The sequence below is a fragment of the Eschrichtius robustus genome, chromosome 7, assembly GCF_028021215.1.
Source record: "Eschrichtius robustus isolate mEscRob2 chromosome 7, mEscRob2.pri, whole genome shotgun sequence".
In the NCBI taxonomy this organism is placed as follows: Eukaryota; Metazoa; Chordata; class Mammalia; order Artiodactyla; family Eschrichtiidae; genus Eschrichtius; species Eschrichtius robustus.
The window spans coordinates 6255879-6276864 of NC_090830.1; the positions used below are offsets into that span (position 1 = coordinate 6255879).

The 20986-nt window shown below is 37.1% G+C and overlaps 1 protein-coding gene across 2 annotated transcripts in view; it reads left to right on the forward strand.

Moving 5' to 3' along the window:
• Window positions 1–20986, forward strand: part of LOC137767005 (zinc finger protein 33B-like) — a 101662-nt gene that overhangs the window by 62522 nt on the left and 18154 nt on the right. The window contains exon 1 of one of the 2 annotated variants that reach the window (XM_068547535.1): window positions 19654–19728. The exons of the other annotated variant lie outside the window; for it this stretch is intronic. The gene's annotated coding sequence lies outside the window, so the exon portion shown is untranslated. Of the gene's footprint in view, window positions 1–19653; window positions 19729–20986 lie in introns of those variants that run through there. 2 annotated transcript variants of the gene reach the window in all.

Here is a 20986-nt window from a genome sequence, read left to right on the forward strand (position 1 = left end):
TCACTAAGTATATGAAAAATATGTAACATCACTAGAAATCAAAGAAATATTAAAACAAACATGAAACACTTTTGTCTACAGTATTTCAAATTTCATTTCCTTTCAAATGTACTGCCTTAATAATAAAACCCCACATAGAATTTCCCCCAATTTTATTTTCTTCATACCGCTTATCCAAGTGATTTCTATTTGACTGGTCCCAGGAAATGACAGTAGAATAAAATTGTAGAATGATGCTATTCATGTGGCCATTTTATTATCAGGGATTTTGGGTGTCTCTTCAGAGCATTTGAACTTGACAGCAATTCTCCACCTTGTAGATCTTCTTGAACTATTGTTTCTGCCTATCCAGTGGAATTGGCCCAAATTTACTGAAAGTCTAGCTTCAGTTTCTAGAAGTCAGTAAATTCTAAGAGAAGTGGCAGTTTGGGGCCATTGGTGAGGACGTCAGATAAAGTGAATTTTTACTTTGGGCTCAGGTACCAGCTGTACACTACAGGACTGAAACTACTCTTTTGAAATAAGGAGGAGGACCACCTAGGAGACATCACCCTGATCTGACACCTTTCACCAAAGATTCAGGAAAGAAGACAGAGAAATCCTAGAGTTTTATATCTGAATGGATTCTTTTTTTTTTTTAGCCTTAAAAAATTTTAATTGAAGAATAAAAAACTATAGGAAAATGTACATGGTATAATTGTACAGATAAATGAATTACCAAGAAAAAAAATAAGGTGAACATAACCATATAAACACCAAGAATTCAAACAAAATATTATGAACACCTGAAATCCCCCTTAAAGGCCCATTCTCTATTATTACTCCCCTCCTCAAAAGTAGCCCCATCCTGACTTTTTTTTATTTTTTTGTTTTAAAAATTTTATTATAGTTGATTTACAATGTTGTGTTAATTTTTTTCTGCACAGCAAAGTGACTCAGTTACTTATCTATCTATTCTTTTTTATATTCTTTTCCATTATGATTTGTCACAGGATATTGAATACACTTCCCTGTGCTCTACAGTAGGACCTTGTTGTTTATCCATCCTATATATAATACTTTGCCTCTGCTAATCCCAAACTCCCAATCCTTCCCTCCCCTACCCGCCCCGGCTTGGCAACCACAAGTCTGTTCTCTATATCTGTGAGTTTGTCTTTGTTTCATAGATATGTTAATTTGTATCATATTTTATTTATTTGTTTTTAATTAATTAATTAATTTTTGGCTGCGTTGGGTCTTTCTCGCTGCACGTGGGCTTTCTCTACATGCGGCAAGTGGGGGCTACTGTTTGTTGCGGTGCACGGGCTTCTCATTGTGGTGGCTTCTCTTGTTGCGGAGCACAGGTTCTAGGCACGCGGGCTTCACTGGTTGTGACTCACGGGCTCTAGAGCATAGGCTCAGTAGTTATGGCGCATGGGGTTAGTTGCTCTGTGGCATGTGGGATCTTCCTGGACCAGGGCTTGAACCTGTGTCCCCTGCGTTGGCAGGTGGATTCTTAACCACTCTGCCACCAGGGAAGTCCCTGTATCGTATTTTAGATTCCACATATAAGTGATATTTTATGATATTTGTCTTTCTCTTTCTGACTTACTTCACCTAGTATGATAATCTCTAGGTCCATCCAGGTTGCTGCAAATGGCACTATTTCATCCTTTATGATGGCTGAGTAATATTCCATTATATATGTATATGTATAATATAAAAATATATATATACTTATCACATTTTCTTTATCGATTAATCTGTTGATGGACATTTAGATTGATTCCATGTCTTGGCTATTGTAAATAGTGCTGTTATGAACATAGAGGTGCATGTATCTTTTCAAGTTATAGTTTTGTCCAGATATATGCCCAGAAGTGGGATTGCTGGATCATATGGCAACTCTGTTTTTAGTTTTTCTGAGGAACCTGCATACTGTTTTCCATAGTGGCTGTACCAATTTACATTCCCACCAACAGTGTAAGAGGGTTCCCTTTTTTCCACACCCTCTTCAGCATTTTTATTTGTAGACTTTTTAATGATGGCAGTTCTGACCAGTGTGAGATGGTACCTCATTGTAGTTTTGATTTGCATTTCTCTGATAATTAGCGATGTTGAGCACCTTTTCATGTGCTTATTGGCCATCTGTATGTCTTCTTTGGAGAAATGTCTATTAAGGTCTTCTGCCCATTTTTCGATTGGATTGTTTGGTTTTTTGTTGTCGAGTTGTGTGAGCTGTTTGTATATCTGGAAATTAAGCCCTTGTCTGTTGCATCATTTGCAAATATTTTCTCCCATTTCGTATGTTGTCTTTTCGTTTTTTTTATGGTTTCCTTTGCTGTGCAAAAGCTTATAAATTTGATTAGGTCCCATTTGTTTATTTTTGTTTTTATTTCTATTGTCTTGGGAGACTAACCAAAGAAAACATTGGTACAATTTATGTCAGAGTATATTTTGCCTAAGAGTTTTATTGTGTCATATCTTATGTTTAAATCTTTATGCCATTTTGAGTTTATTTTTGTGCATGGTGAGAGGGTGTGTTCCAACTTCATTGATTTACATGCAGCTGTCCAACTTTCCCAACACCACTTGCTGAAGAGACTGTCTTTTTCCCATTTTATATTCTTGCCTCCTTTGTTGAAGATTAATTGACTGTAGGTGTGTGGGTTTTTTCCGCTTTCTGTTCTGTTCCATTGATCCGTATGTGTGTTTTGGTGCCAATACCACACTGTTCTGATTACTGTAGCTTTGTAGTGTTGTCTGAAGTCTCGGAGGGTTATTCCTCCTGCTTTGCTCTTTTTCCTCAGGATTGCTTTGGCAATTTTGGGTCTTTTATGGTTCCATATACATTTTAGGATTATTTGTTCTAGTTCTGTGAAAAATGTCATGGGCAATTTGATAGGGATCGCACTAAATCTGTAGATTGCTTTGGGCCCTGTCCTGACTTCTAACACCAAAGACAAGTTTGCCATTATTACTGTAATTCATTTTATCCATTTACTTAGAAATAATTTTAACATTAAAAAAACTTTCAAAAATAAGACAAAGAACTCTCTCCTTCACTCAGATTCTCCAGTCATGAACATATTGCCACATTTGCTTCATCATCATTTTCCCTATATATGTGTATGTTATGCATAGAAATTTCTTAATCACTTGAGAGTAAGTTATAGGAATCATTCCCCTTTACTCCTAAATTCTTAAGTGTATGTTTCCTATGAGCAAGGATACATTTCTTACATAACCACAGTACAATACTCAAAATCAGAAAATTTAACATAGGTATAATAATAATATATAAAGTATACTCCGTGTTCAAAATTCCACTAATTGTCTCAATTAAGTCTTTTATATCTAATGTTTTGTTTCTGATTCAGCATCCAATCCAGGGCCTTCTGTTTCTGGCCAAGGTAAAGTAGCAGGACTGGATTTACCTGAAAGAAAGAATCAAAAAAATGAATAACACCAGAAATGCTAAATACATGAGTAAATATAAAAGTGTTTTTCATAACTTAAATCTCCTTGAAAGATAACTGACTGCTTAAACATAAAGAGTAACAGTGTATTATAGGGTTTATAACATATGTATAAAGTAAAATGTATAATACTAGCATAAAAGCCAGGAGGGGAGAAATGAAAGCAGACCACTGGCAGGCTCTTATACTATATGTAAATGGTATAATATTACTTGAAGGTAGCCTATGATAAATTAAAGTTGTATATTACAAATGCTAAAGGAACCAAAGTTAGAAATGTATATTTTAAATGCTAAAGAAACCAAAAATAAGGAAACATTTCTAACCAATAAGCCAACAAAGGAGATTTTTTTAATTATAAAAAAGTACTCAATACAAATGAAGGAAGAAAAATATACATTCTTTCAAGTGCGTATGGAACATTTATCAAAATAGGCCATGTTTGGGGCAATAAAAGAAGTCTTATGAATTTAAAAACATTCAAGTCATTAAAAATATGCTCTCCCACCATATTGGAGTTAAATTATAGATTAATAACTGAATATATCTGGAAAACATAAAAATATTTGGAAACTAACACATTTCTGAATAATCCATGGGTCAGATATTTAGAAATCAAACGGGGAAATTAGAAGGTAATTTGAACTGAAAGAAAATGGAAACACAACACATCAACACTTGTGGTATGCCACTACAACTGCACTTAAATGGAAATTTATACATTATTTCTTTTTTTAGAAAAGAAGAAAGTTCCCTAATGATGACCTCAGCTTCCACTTTAAGAAACTGGAAACATAAGAGCAAATGTAACCAAAAGTAAGTGCAAGAAAGGAAATAACACAGATCAGAATGTAAATCAATGAGGTAGAAAACGGGAAAATAGAGAAAAATCAGTGGACTCAAAAGCTGGTTCTTTGATAAGATAAATGAAATTGATAAACCTGTAGCCAGAGTGGTTAGGAAAAAAGAACAAACAAACGACCAATATCAGAAATGAAAGAGCTTACATCACTATAGTCTATAGATATTAAAAGAAAAATAAAGGATTATTATGAACATGTTTTGGGCAGTAAGAGTGGACCAAAAGAGAGACATTTTATTGACGCACAAGATTGTGGGAACTGGCAAGTCTGAAATTTGCAAGGCAGGCCAACAGGCTGGAAATTACAGTCTTGAGTCTGAAAGCAGTCTGGAGACGGAATTCCTTCCTCTTTGAAGGACCTCAGTCTTTTCTCGTAAGGCCTTCAACTGATTGGAAGAGGCCCACACATATTATGAAGAATAATCTGTTTTACTCAAAGTCTACTGACTTTGTTAATCACATTATGTATATACTAATACTAATCATATATGCATTATATACATATGATTTATTATAAAGAATTGACTCACATGATTATAGAGGCTGAGAAGTCCCAAGTCAGCAAGCTGAAGACCCAGGAGATCTGATATGTAGTTCCCATCCTAGTCTGAAAGCCTGAAAACCAGGAGAACCAATGGTGTGAGTTCCAGTCTGAGAGCAGAAGAAGACTGATGCCATAGCTCAACCAGTCAAGCAGAAGTTCTCTCTTACTCAGCCTTTTTGTTCTATTCAAGTCCTCAGTTGATTCCATGAGGCCCATTCACATTAGAGAGGGCAATCTGCTTTATTCAATCTACTGATTCAAATGTTAATCTCGTCCAAAAATATCTCACAGACACACTCAGAATAATGTTTGACAGGAACTTCCCTGGTGGTCCAGTGGTTAAGATTTCTCGCTCCCAATGCAGGGGGCCTGTGTTCGATCCCTGATCGGGGAACTAGAGTCCACATGCTGCAACGAAGATCCCGCAGGTGGCAATGAAGATCCCACGTGCTGCAACTAAGACCTAGTGCAGCCAAATAAATAAATTTAAAAAAAAAAAACTGTTTGACAAACTGTCTGGGCAACCTGTGGCCCAGTCAAGTTGACACAGAAAATTAACCATCACGCACATCTAAAAAAATATCTTCACAGCAACTTCTAGACTGGTATTTGACTAAGCAGTTGTACTCCATAGCCTAGCCAAGTTGACACATAATACTAAGCATCATAGTCCACTCCTTGTCAATGTGGCACCTATATGTATCTCCTTAAGCCATACTTAATCTCCAAATAAAGTCACTAATGTCATATTTCCTGCTAACATGATACAACTATCCTATGTACAATAAAAAACATACTAACCTTTTCCTCAGAAGAGAATGCAAAGTCCTTGGATGACGTTGAGTCTTCTTGATATCTTGTAATTTAAATGCTGTAATGTTGAGTTAATATTTTTTGCATTATATGATAATGGGATAAAGAGGGAAGAAAACAATATACTGTACATGTGATATATATGATATGTGTTATATATATATATATATACACACACACACACACACACACACACACAAAAGTACAGTTGACCCTTGAACAATGCAGGGTCTAGGGGCACTGATCCCCCGCATGCAGTTGTAAGTCCGAGTATAACTTTTTTTTTTTAATTGTATTTATTTATTTTATTTTTATTTTTGGCTGTGTTGGGTCTTCATTGCTGCGCACGGGCTTTCACTAGTTGTGGAGAGTGGGGGCTACTCTTCGTGGTGGTGTGCGGGTTTCTCATTGCAGTGGCTTCTCTTGTTGCAAAGCACGGGCTCTAGGCATGAGGGCTTCAGTAGTTGTGGCTCATGGGCTCAGTAGTTGTGGCTCACGGGCTCTAGAGCACAGGCTCAGTAGTTGTGGTGCACAGGCTTAGTTGCTCCGTGGCATGTGGGATCTTCCCAGACCAGGGCTCGAACCCGTGTCCCCTGCATTGGCAGGCGGATTCTTAACCACTGTGCCACCAGGGAAGTCCCTATCCCTAACTTTAGAAGGGATATCTCAACACTCCCATACCACTGGACCCCTAGAAATTTCACTGAGGTAGAAGTCCCCTGAATTTGTGTCAGATTTATTTATCTCCCTCTGACAGGCAAATGACACACCAATGAGTCTAGAATGGTTCTACCATTTTGCTCTCAGCAGACACCGAATTAGCCTGCACCTTTATCTTGGACTTGAAAGTCTCCAGAACTGTGAGAAATGCATTTCTGTTGTTTAAACCATTCGGTTTATGGTATTTTGCTATGGCAGTTTAAGCTAAGACAAGTGGTAAACTGAGTCAAACTAAAGTTGCAATAAAGCCCAGACCAATTCAAATGCAGATCAAATTTACTCACCCTCAGGACTTCCCTGGTGGTCCAGTGGCTAAGACTCCAAGCTCCCAGTGCAGGGGGCCTGGGTTTGATCCCTGGTCAGGGAACTAGATACCACATGCTGCAACTAAGAGTTCACATGCCGCAACGAAGATCCTGCATGCTGCAACTAAGACCCGGTGCTGCCAAATAAATAAATTAATTAATTTTTTAAAAAAGCAAACGAATTTACTCAGCCTCCCACTCTAGCAGCCTGACACAAGGGGCATAAACTTTTCTGGGGGGTAAATATTATTTGTTCCATCTCCACTCTAATTTTTATTCAAATGTCTATGATATAATTTTGAAATGACAACATGTAAACAAGCAATAAAATGTTACCCATTGTTGAGGGGAAGCAGTCAATACAAGCCCACCCAGAGATGCCCCAGATATTGGTATTATCAGGAACCTTAAAATACCTATGAAAAAAATTTAAAGAAACTTGGCAAGTTTTTCAAGATGATTGTACCCTCCTAACAGCTCTGCGTAAGAGTTCTAGTTGCTCCACATCTTCATCAACATTTAATGTTGTCAATCCTTTCAATATTAGCCATTCTTTTGAATATTACGTGTTATCTCATTGTGGCTTTTTTAAAAATATTTATTTATTTATTTATTTATTTATGGCTGCGTTGGGTTTTTGTTGCTGTGCCCGGGCTTTCTCTAGTTGCAGCGAGCGGGGGCTACTCTTCCTTGTGGTGCATGGGCTTCTCATTGCCGTGGCTTCTCTTTGTTGCAGAGCATGGGCTCTAGGCATGCGGGCTTCAGTAGTTGTGGATCGCAGGCTCTAGAGCGCAAGCTCAGTAGTTGTGGCGCGTGGGCTTAGTTGCTCCGAGACATGTGGGATCTTCCCGGACCAGGGCTCGAATCCATGTCCTCTGGATTGGCAGGCGGATTCTTAACCACTGCACCACCAGGGAAGTCCCCTCATTGTGGTTTTAATTTGAACTCATTCTCATGTACTTATTATGTATTCATTCTAAGTTTGTGTATCTTCAGTGAAATGTCTGAGTATTTCACCCATTGTTTACCAGGCTGTCTTTTTATTATTGATTTGAAGGCATTCTTTACATATTTTGTATATGTTCTTTTTCAGATGCATGTAGTGTGAATATTTTCTCTCACTCTGTGGTGTGCTACTTTTTTAAGTTATTTATTTTGCAGGAAAGTTTCAAGCACACTGTAAAACTCCTGTATTCCTTTGACTCAGATTCCCCAAGTGGCAACAGTCCAAGGAATCCCTTTTATCACATCCATCTATATGCAAATGCATTAACATTAGTCTTTTTCTGAACTATTTGAAAACAAGCTGTTGACTTGATACCCTAAACGTTTCAGTGTTTATCTCCCCCAAACAAAGGCATATACCTATATAAGCATTACAGAGACTTCCAACTCAGGAAGTCAATATTGATTCAATCCACAGATGCAATTCAAATCTCATTCACCATCACAAAAATGTTGCTTTTTTCTTGCTGGGTTAAGTTCCTTTCCAGGAACACTTTTTCAATCATTTTTAATGAGTCTTTAGTATTCCTGAATCCAGAATAATAACAGTCCTTCCCTGTCCCTCATGTCCTCGATAAGCACTGACCAATAAAAATATAATGCAAGCTGCATGTATAATTTAAAGTATTCTAGTAGCCACATTAAAGAAAGAAGAAACAGAGAAAAAAAAGATAATTTCAATGATACCTTATCCTGGTACAAGTACGTACCCCCTGCTTTTCAAGAGTTCACTTTATGCCACTTTGCTTTTGTGAAAGACCTACATTAGTACCCATTTTTGCTAGCCAAAAGAAATCCAAAGAGGATTTTTGCTTTACAAAGAAAGGTAAAAAGCAAAAATAGCATTCAGTATTTGTTTTGCATGGAGCCATTATAGATCCAGCTCATACCCCAAGCAGTGAGAGTGGCACCACCAAGCTCCTTCTCTGGGAACTACACTCAGCATCAAGCTGCCATAGCTTTGAACTGTGTCTGTGGGCATCTGTGTTTTATCTTGATTTATTTTGTGCATCCATTAGCAAAATGTATCCTGAGGTAAACTACTTCTTCGCTTTATGCCATTTCAGCTTACCAAAGGTTTCAGAGGAACACTTCTTCAGAGATCGGGGGGTACCCGTATATCAAAATATTATCATTTCAACATGTAACCAATATAAAAAAATGTTGAAATATTTCACAATCTTTTTCTTCATACAAAGGCTTTGAAATATGATGTACATTTAAACTTAAAGCACATCTCAGTTCATACTATCCACATTTCAATTGATCAGTAATTACACGTCTACTGCCCACATTGAGCAGTGCAGTCTTAGACAGTTTTTTCTTTGTTTCATTTTGGTTCTGTTTTGTTTTAGAGTACAGGCTTCTCACTCTGTAGCCTGACTCTCTATCTGTATCTGGCTGATATTTCCTCACGACCAGTATCAGGTTATGGATTCCTGGCAGGAACACCACAAAAATGATGCATTGCCCTGCTGAGTTAGATGTTGACCTGTCCCACCACTCATGACATTAACTCTGATAACCTGTTTTCTGAAAGAGATTGTGGAGAATTGGTATCATTTCTTCCATAAATGTTTGGTAGAATTCACTAGTGAACCCACAAGGCCTGGTGTTTTCTGTTTTGGAAGGTTATTAATTATTGATTCAATTTCTTTAATATACATAGTCCTATTCAGATGATCTCTTTCTCCTCTTTCTGGTAGATTGTGTCTGCCAACGAATTGGTCAGTTTATTTAGGTTATCAAGTTTGTGGGCAAAGGGGTGTTCTCATTATTCCTTTATACCCTTTTAATGTCCATGGGGTTATTAATGATTGCCCCTCTTTCATTTCTGATATAAGTAATTTGTGTTTTCTCTTTTTTTCTTATTTAGCCTAGATAGAGACTTATCAATTTTATTGATCTTTCAAAGAGCCAGCTTTTGGTTTCATTGATTTGTCTCTCCTGATTTCCTGATTTCTGCTCTAACTGTTATTATTTCTTTTCTTCTACTTACTGAGGATTTAATTTGCTGTTCTTTTTCTAGTTTTCTATCATGGAGGCTTAGATAGTTGATTTAATATTATTCTTCTTTTCTAATATATACATTCAATGCTATAAATTTCCCCCTAAGTATCATTTTTGTGGCATCCCACAGATTTTAATAAGTTGTATTTTCATTTTAATTTAGTTCAAAATATTTTAAAATTTCTCTTGATATTTCTTCTTTGACCCATATATTGGTTAGAAGTATGTTGTTTAATCTCCAAGTGTTTGGCAATTCTCCAGCTTTCTTTCGTTATTGATTTCTAGTTGAATTCCATGGTGTTCTGTGAGCATACACTGTATGATTTCTGTTCTTTTAAATGTGTTAAGGTGTGTTTTATGGCCCAGAATGTGGTTTATCTTGGTGAATGTTCCATGTGAACTTGAGAAGAATGTGTACTCTTTTGATTTTGGACGAAGTAATCTCTAGATGATGCAGTTAAGATCAGCTCTATTTTTATTGATTTTCTGCTTGCTGATCTGGTCATTTCTGATAGGGGAATGTTGAAGTCTCCAACTATAATAGTCAATTTGTCCATTTCTCCTTGCAGTTCTATCAGTTTTAGCCTCATGTAGTTTGATGTTCCATTGTTAGGTGCATATAATGTTATGTCTTCTTAGAGAATTAACTCCTTTATTATTATATAATGCCCTTCTTTTTTTAATATTTATTTATTTATTTGGCTGTGCCAGGTCTTAGTTGCAGCACATGGGCTCTTGGTTGTGGCATGTGGGATCTTTTGTTGTGGCACACAAACTCTTAGTTGCGGCACACGGGCTCTTAGTTGCAGCATGCGGGATCTAGTTCCCTGACTAGGGATCGAACCCGGGCCCCCTGAATTGGGAGCATGGAGTCTTAGCCACTGGAACACCAGGGAAGTCGCAGTATAATGCCCCTCTTTATCCCTGAAAATCTTCCTTGCTCTTCCTTGAAGTCTGCTCTGTCTGAAATTAATATAGCTATTCCTGCTTTTTTAAAATTAGTGTTGGCATGGTATATATTTCTCCTTCCATTTACTTTTAATCTGTATGTGTCTTTATACTTAAAATGAGTTTCTTGTAAACAATATATAGTTGGGTCTTGTTTTTTGATCCACTCTGAAAGTCTCCGTCTTTTAATTGGTGTAATTAGACCATTGACAAAGTGATTACTGACATAGATAGATTAATATATAACAGTTGTTACTGTTTTATGTTTGTTCTCCTTATTCTATGTTCCTTTTTTTGTCTTCCACTCTTTTCCTACACTTTTGTGGTTTCAATTGAGCATTTTATATGATTCCCTTTTCTCACCTTTCTTAGCATATCAATTCTTCTTTTTTTTCTTTTCTTAGTGGTTGCCATAGAGTTTACAATTTACATTTACAACTGATCCAAATCTACTTTCAAGTAACACTGTACTGCTTCATGGGTAGAGCAAGTACATTATAATAATAAAGTATTTCTAATTACTCCCTCCCTTCCACTGTATCACTGCTGTCATTAATTTCACTTACACATAAGGTATAATCATCTAGTACATTGTTGCTGTTATTATTTTGAATAAACTATCATCTATTAGATCAATTAAGATTAAGAAAAATAAAAGTTTTTATTTTACTTTCACTTATTTCTTCTCTAACATTCTTCCATTCTTTATGTTGATCTGAGTTTCTGATCTGTATACTTTTCTTCTCTCTGAAGAACTTTTAATATTTCGTGCAAAGGCAGGTCCACTGGCAACAAATTCTCTCAATTTTTGTTTGTCTGAAAATGTCTTTACTTCACCTTTACTTTGAAGTAAAGTATATTTCAAAGAATATAGACTTATTGGTGGATTTTTCCTTTCAACACTTTAAATATTTTATTCTACTTTCTTTTTTCTTGCATAGTTTTCAAGAAGTTAGATACAATATAATTTTTGGGGGGGAGTAGTCTTTTTTCTCTTTGCTTTTCAGCTTTGGAAGTTTCTCTTGACATATCCTCAAGCTCAGATTCTTTCCTTAGCTCTACCCAGTCTACTAATGAGCCTGTCAAAGGGATTCTTCATTTCTATTACACTATTTTTGATTGCTATAATTTATTTTGATTTTTTCTAAGAATTTTCAACTTTCTGCTTATGTTACCTATCTGTTCTTGCATGTTGTCTTCCTTTTCCGATAGAACAATTGGCATGTTAATCACAGCTATTTTAAACCTGTAGTCAGTTAATTCCAACATTTATGTCATATCTGAGTCTGGTTCCGATGCCTTCAATCTCTACACACTGTGCTTTTTGACTTTTAGCATGCCTCATGATGTTTTTTTGAAAGCCAGACATGATGTACTGGGTGAAAGGAACTCCAGCAAACAGGCCTTTAGTGATGTGATGAAAAGGTATGTGGGGAGAGGAAGTGTTCTGTGATGATGAGGTCTCAGTCTTTTGATGAACATATACCCCTGGACTGTGAACTTCACCAGTGCTTCTCAGTTATTTTCTACTCTCTTAGGTGGGACAGGATAGCTAGGGTGGGCTGGAGTTGGGTATTCCCCTTCCCCCTGCATCAGTTAGGCTCTGATAAAACCCCAATAGGTTAGGCTCTGGTAAAATGGTTTCTTTTGAGGGAAGGTCTTGTTCAGAAGACTGGCATGCTCTGGCATATTTCAAAATGTTTACTTTTCTCCTTCCTTTGCTAGAAGCATGAGGGAATTTTCTCCAATATTCACTGTGAGAATCTGGTAGAGTTTCTGGAGATCTCCCAAAACCGGGCGCCCTCTGGAATTTCTAACTCCCAGACTTGTCCACATTGAGCCTCCAGCAATTTCTCAATTACAGCTGAAGTTTTCCTCCTCTGGTACTGGTTCCCTTGGAGGCTTGTGCCCCAATAAGTTGTGATTCTCTATATCTACTTGTCTATCTCTCCAATTTTTGGACAGTGGTTTGTACTGTGACCTCACTTCTGTCTTGGATCTAAGAAGAATTTTTGATTTTTCAGTTTGTTCAGCTTTTTACTTATCGCTAGAACTTAGTGACAACTTCCAAGCTCCTTTCACGGTGATTTTTCTTTCTTTTTTTTTTTTTTTTACATCCTCAAATGATTTTTAAAGTATATTTAGTTCTGTTTGGAGTAGACTTAGAGTTGTTTTTATGATTTGTGTTTTGTTTGTGGGAGGAGCTTTCCTCATTTAGTTGTGTGAAAATTATATGCTCATTTTCTGCAATATTTTATTTTCTACTTGTTCATTTTTGTGAAATTAAGGAGTTTTACATAATTCTTAGTTTAATGATATGCTTTTCTGTCAGGCCAGCCATGTCTAGGCAGTTTAGTCGGTTTATTATTTGCTCGTTTTGCTGGGTAAGGAAGGGTCATTCTCTGATTTTATGGCTCTCTTTTGTTTTATAAGACCCTAAAATTTCCTCTTTTCTTTTCTTGTTTTTTTTTTTTTTTTTTGTCTGTGCCACACGGCTTGTGGGATCTCAGTTCCCCAACCAGGGACTGAACCCAGGCCCTTCATAATGAAAGCACAGAGTCCTAACCACTGGACTGCCAGGGAATTCCCCCTCTTTTCTTCTGTTCTTCTTCACCACCCAGTTACCAAACAACCCTTCTTCCTTACTGTTTGCTTTTTTTTTTTTGTCCCCCAGAAGCTGGCATTTGGAAGACTGTCCTTTTAAGTCATCCTTTTTCCTTTAAACAGAGTCTGTCCCTTTAAACCAAATGCCAGGACCTTAGTCTGCCTATTCTTTAAATGACAAATACTTTGAAATCCCTTACCTGCAGTCATGCTCTGATAAACCTGTTTTTTTTAATTGAAATATATTTGGCGTATAATATTATAAGTTTAAGGTATACAGTATGTTGATTTGATACATTTATATATTACAATATGATTAGCATTCATGTTGGAATATAAACTGGTATAATCATTTTGGATAACTGTTGGGCAGTTTCCTAAAAAGTTAAACATATACCTACATGTGACCCAGTCCTTCCCTTCCTAGATATTTACCCAAGAGTAGTGAAAGCATATGTTCATACAAAGACATATACATGAAGTTTGTAGCAGCTTTATTTTTAATAACCCAAAGCTGGAAACAATCCAGATGTCCTTCAGCAGGTGAATGGATATACAAATAATGGTAACCATAAAATGGAATACTACATAAGAGTTGAAAAGAAACAAGCTATTGATACACATAACAACATGAATGAATCTCAGACTAATTATGCTGAGTGAATGAAGCCAGTCAAAAAAGAATGCACACTGTATGACTCTACTTATGTAAGATTACAGAAATGCAAACCATAGACTGGGTGGCTTAAGCAACAGAAAATTATTTTCTCAGATTTCTGAGGACTGGAAGTCCAAGATCAAGGTGCCAGCTAGCTTGGTATCTGGTGAGAATTTCCTCCTTGGGTTGAAGATGGCTACTTTTTCCTCATATGTCCTTTTGTCTGAGTGCATGGGGAGAGAGAGGGATTGATTTATCTTTCTTCCTCTTCTTATAAGGCTACCAGTTCTATCAGATTAGGGCCCCACTCTTATGACCTCACTTAACCTTTATCACCTCCTAAAGACTCTGTCTCCAAATACAGTTGCATTGGGGGTTAAGTCTTCAACAAATGAATTTTGAGGGGACACAATTCAGTCCATAGCAGGGACCTAGAAGGAAGGAGACTTAAATCATAATGTGTGTTTTCTGTGCTGCCTAACACATTGCCACAAAATCAGTGCCTTAAAACAACACACAATTATTATAGTTTCCCTGTGCCAACAGTCCAGGTATGGGCTAGCTAAGTCCTCTGCTCAGAGTCACACAAGGCTGCAATCAAGGTGTCATCCGGGGTTAGGATCTCACCTGAGGTTTGGAGTCCTCTTCCAGATTAACATGGTTGTTAGCAAGTTCATTTTCTTGCAGCTGTAGAACTCAAGGTGGCTTGCAGCTTCGATGCCAGGATGAACGTCTCTTCATTCTTGTCTCTGATCTTTAGACTCTCTTTTAAAGGGATCACCTAATTAGGAAAGGACCAGAACGAATAAATCTCCCTTTTGATTAATTTAAATTCAAATAATTAAAGACCTTAATTACACTTGCAAAATCCCTTCATTTCTACCATAATATCCTATCACCTTTGCCGTACTTTAGAAGCAAATTACAGGTCTTTAAGGATCATCTTATAATTCTCCCCAAACAAATCATGTCAGATTTTGGCCTGGGGAACCATGGATGTAGTTTCTATTGGGTTGGCCAAAGTGTTCGTTCAGTTTTTTCTATAAGATGGCTCTAGTAGCGCTTGGTTGTCTTTAACTTCATTCGAAACAATTTTGTTAGATTGTATTGTGACAGCTGTCTTATCAGCGTACATTTAAAAAAAACCATCAAAATTGGTGACTTTTTGTGTAGCCATTTTAATATTGAAAATGGAAGGAAAAAGCAACATTTTCGGCATATTATCCTTTATTATTTATTTCAAGAAAGGTAAAAACGCAACTGAAACGCCAAAAAAGATTTGTGCAGTGTCTGGAGAAGGTGCTGTGACTGATCGAATGTGTCAAAAGTGGTTTGTGAAGTTTCGTGCTGTAGATTTCTCGCTGGATGATGCTCCACGGTCGGGTAGACCAGTTGAAGTTGAGAGCGATCAAATCGAGACATTAATTGAGAACAGTCAACTTTATACCACGTGGGAGATAGTCGACATACTCAAAATATCCAAATCAAGCGTTGAAAATCATTTGTACCAGCTTGGTTATGTGAATCGCTTTGATGTTTGGGTTCCACATAAGTTAAGCGAAGAAAACCTTCTTGACCATATTTCTGCATGCGATTCTCTACTTAAATGTAACGAAAACGTTCCGCTTTTAAAACAAATTGTGATGGGCGATGAAAAGTGGATACTGTACAACAATGTGGAATGGAAGAGATCGTGGGGCAAGTGAAATGAACCACCACCAACCACACCAAAGGCCGGTCTTCATCCAAAGAAGCTGATGTTGTGTATATGGTGGGATTGGAAGGGAGTCCTCTATTGTGAGCTCCTTCCAGAAAACCAAACGATTAATTCCAACAAGTACAGCTCGTAATTCGAACAACTGAAAGCAGCACCTGATGAAAAGCGTCCGGAATTCGTCAACAGAAAACGCATTATCTTCCATCAGGATAGCGCAAGACCACATGTTTCTTTGATGATGAGGCAAAAACTGTTACAGCTTGGCTGGGAAGTTCTGATTCATCCATCGTATTCACCAGACATTGCACCTTCAGATTTCCATTTATTTCGGTCTTTGCAAAATTCTCTTAATGTAAAAAAATTTCAATTCCCTGGAAGACTGTAAAAGGCACCTGGAACAGTTCTTTGCTCAAAAAGATAAAAAGTTTTGGGAAGATGGAATTATGAAGTTGCCTGAAAAGTGGCAGAAAGTAGTGGAACAAAACGGTGAATACGTTGTTCAATACAGTTCTTGGTGAAAATGAAAAATGTGTCTTTTATTTTTACTTAAAAACCGAACTCCAATAAAGATGTTAAAAAAAAAAAAAACCGAAGGAAATTTTTGGGCAACCCAGTATTTATGGGTTGATGAACGATAATTCACACATATAGACATGCAAGTATCTTTACATAATAAGTGTATCACTTTTATTTATTGTTATATTTGTTTAGTACCTGCCTTATTCTCAAGATAGCTTTTGGTGGTAATTCCTACAATTGATGGATGGACAAACACAAAATATACAAGTCATATACAGAAATAACTTCTTTCACAAAAATATGCATACACACCAAGTTCACTGACACAATAAATTCTTAAAACATTCACATAACCTAACTAGAAAGGACAGGCACCACTATTTGAGCACTTTCCTTATGACAGACACTGTCATATCTCCATGAATACATACCTTACATAGACTGCTCTGTTTTGTTACTGGACTGTGTCTTTTAAAAAAAAAAATTCAGAATATATTTTGAATATCCCTTGTATGATTTAGTATACTTCTTCTACTTTATCGTATTTAATGGCTGCTGCTTATTACTGTACTTTGTACAGTAATGATGATCATAATTTACTTTACCAATAAAATCTTTTGAATGTTTGTATTGACTCAAGTAAACTGTGAAGGACATTCTTTATATAAGTCTTGAACAATTATTAGCTCAGTATACACCCCAAGAAGTGGAATTACTTGAGTAAAACACTTACTCATTTAAAACTTTGATACAGACTAGCCTCTGGAATCTTTGATGAATTATACTGACAGTAGAAATGAATGAGAATGAACAATTTCTCAAACTCACGTAAATCCTGGATATCTTAAAATTTTTGTGCCAAATATTCTTCTACTTTAACACAGAATTTAATTTTCTCTTGATGACTTTTCTCTCTGTTCTTATTATTCATTTGCATTTTCTTTTTTGTTAAAAGCCTGTTTGTGTTTAACCTATCTTTATTTCAGTGTTGATCCCTTTATTGATTTGTAAAACCTGCCTATTAATTAAAACAAATTACTTGTCTCTCATATCTGTAACAAATATGTTTTCCTAGTTTATTAGGTTTTAAATCTTGTTCATCCCCTCCCCCCAAGATTGAAATGTTTAATATTTCTCTAATAAAACTTTTTGGTTATCAAACTTTGTGGTTTGTCTTTGGTGTCATGCTTTCCTAATCCAAGGATTTAGTATTTTTTTAAAAAAGCACATATGGTCTCTAAATATTCTTGAATCCATGAGAAATTTGTTTGTTGTAATATATGAGGTATGTATAAATTTTTATTCCAGATGACTGACTAGTAGCCCTAACATGATTTATTAAATCTTCCATTCTTTCCTCACTGCTTTAAATATTATTTTTATTATATAGTAATCCTTAAAAACCTGTTCCTAAATTCACTTATTCCTGGAATTAATCCTCTATGGTGTCTAACTTTTGAAAATGATGAGACTCAAATGCAATGGAATGGGTACTTTATTCAAGCAGTTAAAATAGAGAGAACAATCAAAGAGACTGTCCCCCCAAGCATGGGGATCAAGAAAGGTTTTATAGCAGAAAGAACTGTGGACAATTTTGGTAGACTTTTGTCAAGTAGGTGTTGTGATCCTGCAGAAAGGAGTTGTTTTCTTTGTAATTTAGCCTGTCTCAGTCCATTTTGTCCTGTTCTTGGAAGTGGTGACTCCAGGAAGGAATTAAGAGAAAGAGGGTCAGTCTTGGTACCTAGAGAAAAGAGGTCAGTGTAAGTGCAAGGCAGAAAATTTCACAGTTCTCCAACATGGAATCAAGACTGAATGATTTTATTTATCACAGTAGTATCATATTGGTTATAATTTGATAAGTATTATATTTTTTCCAACTGTTTCCTGGCCATTATCAAATTTTTCTTTCTTCTGGATAAAATTTTATTGTTCTGTAAGGTAAATATAAATAAAAAGGTAAATAAAGTATACAAATAACAAAAAAAATATTTTAAAATTTGCTCAGATTCTGAGTTCTGGCAAAAGTATTTACATTTTCCATCTACAGAATGCATGCCTATTTATTCAAGTCTTTTTCAACGTCAAAATGCAAGGTTTATAAGCTTCTCCATATAAGTTATCTCTTAAAATTTTAGTTACTTGCTATTGTGAATGAAAGTGTTTTCTGTTTATCACCAATAATTGATGTTATATTTTCCAAGAAAAATATTCAGGATATATTATGTAGTGAAAGGATCATCATTAACTTTTACATCCACAAGATTTGATTCTGTGCACCTAGTACTTAAGCACAGTCACCTCTGGGAGATTTTGTGATATTCACTTTTTCTTTTCTTTCTGTGCATATATTTTATGGTTTATTTACAAATTTTTGTATTGCTTCCTTAATTTTGAAAAGTTAGTTTCTTTTTCTTCAATTTCGAGGCAAACCCTGCTTGACAGAGATGCTGTTTTCTTACCTGTATTACTACATTCCATTTTTAAAAAGATTTTAAACTAAATTCCCTATTTACAAGAACTGATAACTGACATATGCCCTCCCTTCCATTAGTTTTGTGTCTAAAAGACAGAGTGTTTTATTTATTTATTTATTTTTTAAATTAATTAATTAATTAATTTATTTATTTATGGCTGTGTTGGGTTTTCGTTTCCGTGCAAGGGCCTTCTCCAGTTGCGGCAAGTGGGGACACTCTTCATCGCGGTGCGCAGGCCTCTCACCATCGCGGTGTCTCTTGTTGCAGAGCACAGGCTCCAGACGCGCAGGCTCAGTAATTGTGGCTCACGGGCCCAGCTGCTCCGCGGCATGTGGGAACCTCCCAGACCAGGGCCCGAACCCGCGTCCCCCGCATCGGCAGGCAGACCCTCAACCACTGCGCCACCAGGGAAGCCCCAGACAGAGTGTTTTAAATACACCCCAGTCCTTTTACTTTTTCCTTCTTTTATTGAAGTTTCTATCTTCAATCATACAGAACACAGTAAAAGTGATCACCCATACACCATTGTCTATATTGAACACATTTAATTTTGCTGTATTTGTTTTGTCTCATATTTTGCTGCAACATTTTAAAATAAATTTAGTCCATTCCTTAATATGTCGGTATGTATCTCTAAAACTAAGTACATTCATTATTAGCACAACCATAGTTAAGCTTTCACAATTGTCCGCAAATGTCTTTTAAACAGATTGTTTGCTGCCCAAATTAAGTTTAGTTGTTATTGATATTATAGGTAGAGCCTAACCTCCCGGGGTGAGGGGAGCGCACTGAAAACTCCAGAACGACAGGCCTTCCAGAGCAATCTTCCAGCCCTTTAAACAAGAGAGATCTACTTCAACAGTTATACCGTACTAAGAAGTGGCCGCGAAGGATTATGGTAAACGTAGTTTTTGATTTGCGTGCCCAGCAGAACTCCAGCCGGGCCACCAAGTACCCTGCGCATGCGCCACTTCGCCATTTTGTTGGTCACCCTCCTGGGCCTGGAAATTTCGTGAAGTCCGAAATCCCGAAGTTTCCAGATTTCTCAACAACTCTTAAGATCCCGGTTTCCCACCTTCCAGGAAGCAGAGGTTAGAGCGTGGGCTGGGCAGGAGGTGGCGGTGCCTCGCGGTGGGAAGGAGGGCTGCGGACGCTGCAGCAGGACCCCGAGATGGCAGGCGGCGGCGTCTCGAGCAGGACAAGGGGCGGTTGGGCAACAGTAGGGCCTCAGCTCTGATGCGGTGATGCCAGGTTCTATGCCCCCGTGAGCGGGGCATATGCGCATGCGTGCAGGTGCGCTCAGCCCCTGGGAGTGGGCGGGGCCGCGTGAATTTGCAGCCCGGCAGGGCACGTTTTGGTTTCCAGCTCTGCAACGGGGTGACTCAGGCATCCTCTAGTTTGTCTTTGTCCTCAATGGTTCTGATTTCTAGGGGGCCAGTATTCCAGGGGACAGTACGTTCCGGGGGATGCAGACTTAGAGTTCTGGGTGAAGGTTCCAAATATGAATATTTCCTTTAATTTTAAATCCTCGATTCTAGGGAACAGATTAGCTCCTATGAGTTTAAAGAGCTGGAACACCAGGAATAGAAATCTCACCCAGAAGAGAACCCTTGCGGCATTTGTTCTCTCTCCACAGTTTTGGGATGGAGACACAGTCCCAGAAAGGGGTAGATCCCAGAACTGCAGGGTACAGCAATTTTTTTTTTTGCCTTGAAAATTTTTTTTTGTTTTAAATTTAAGTATAGTTGATTTAGAATGTTGTGTTAATTTCTGCTCTACAGCAAAGTGATTCAATTATACATATGTGTACATTCTTTTTTATATTCTGTCCCATTATGGTTTAACACAGGATGTTATATAGTTCCCTGTGCTATACAGTAGGACCTTGTTGTTTATCCATTATATATATAATAATTTGCATCTGCTAACCCCAGACTCCCAATCCATCCCTCCCCCAACCGTTTCCCCCTTAGCAACCTCAAGTCTGTTCTCTGTGTCTGTGAATCTGTTTCTGTTTCATAGATAAAGTTTATTTGTGTCATATTTTAGATTCCACATATAAGAGATATCATATGGTATTTGTCTCTTTATGACTTACTTCACTTAGTATGATAATCTCTAGGTCCATCCATGTTGCTGCAAATGGCATTATTTCATTCTTTTTTATGGCTGAGTAGTATTCCATTGTATATATGTACCACATCTTTTTTATCCATTTGTCCGTTGAAGGACATTTAGGTTGTTTCCAGTGTCTTGGCTGTTGTGAATAGTGCTACTAGGAATATAGGGGCACATGTATCTTTTCAGCAATTCTTCATCTTGCTGAGTAAGGTGTTGTCACCACATCCA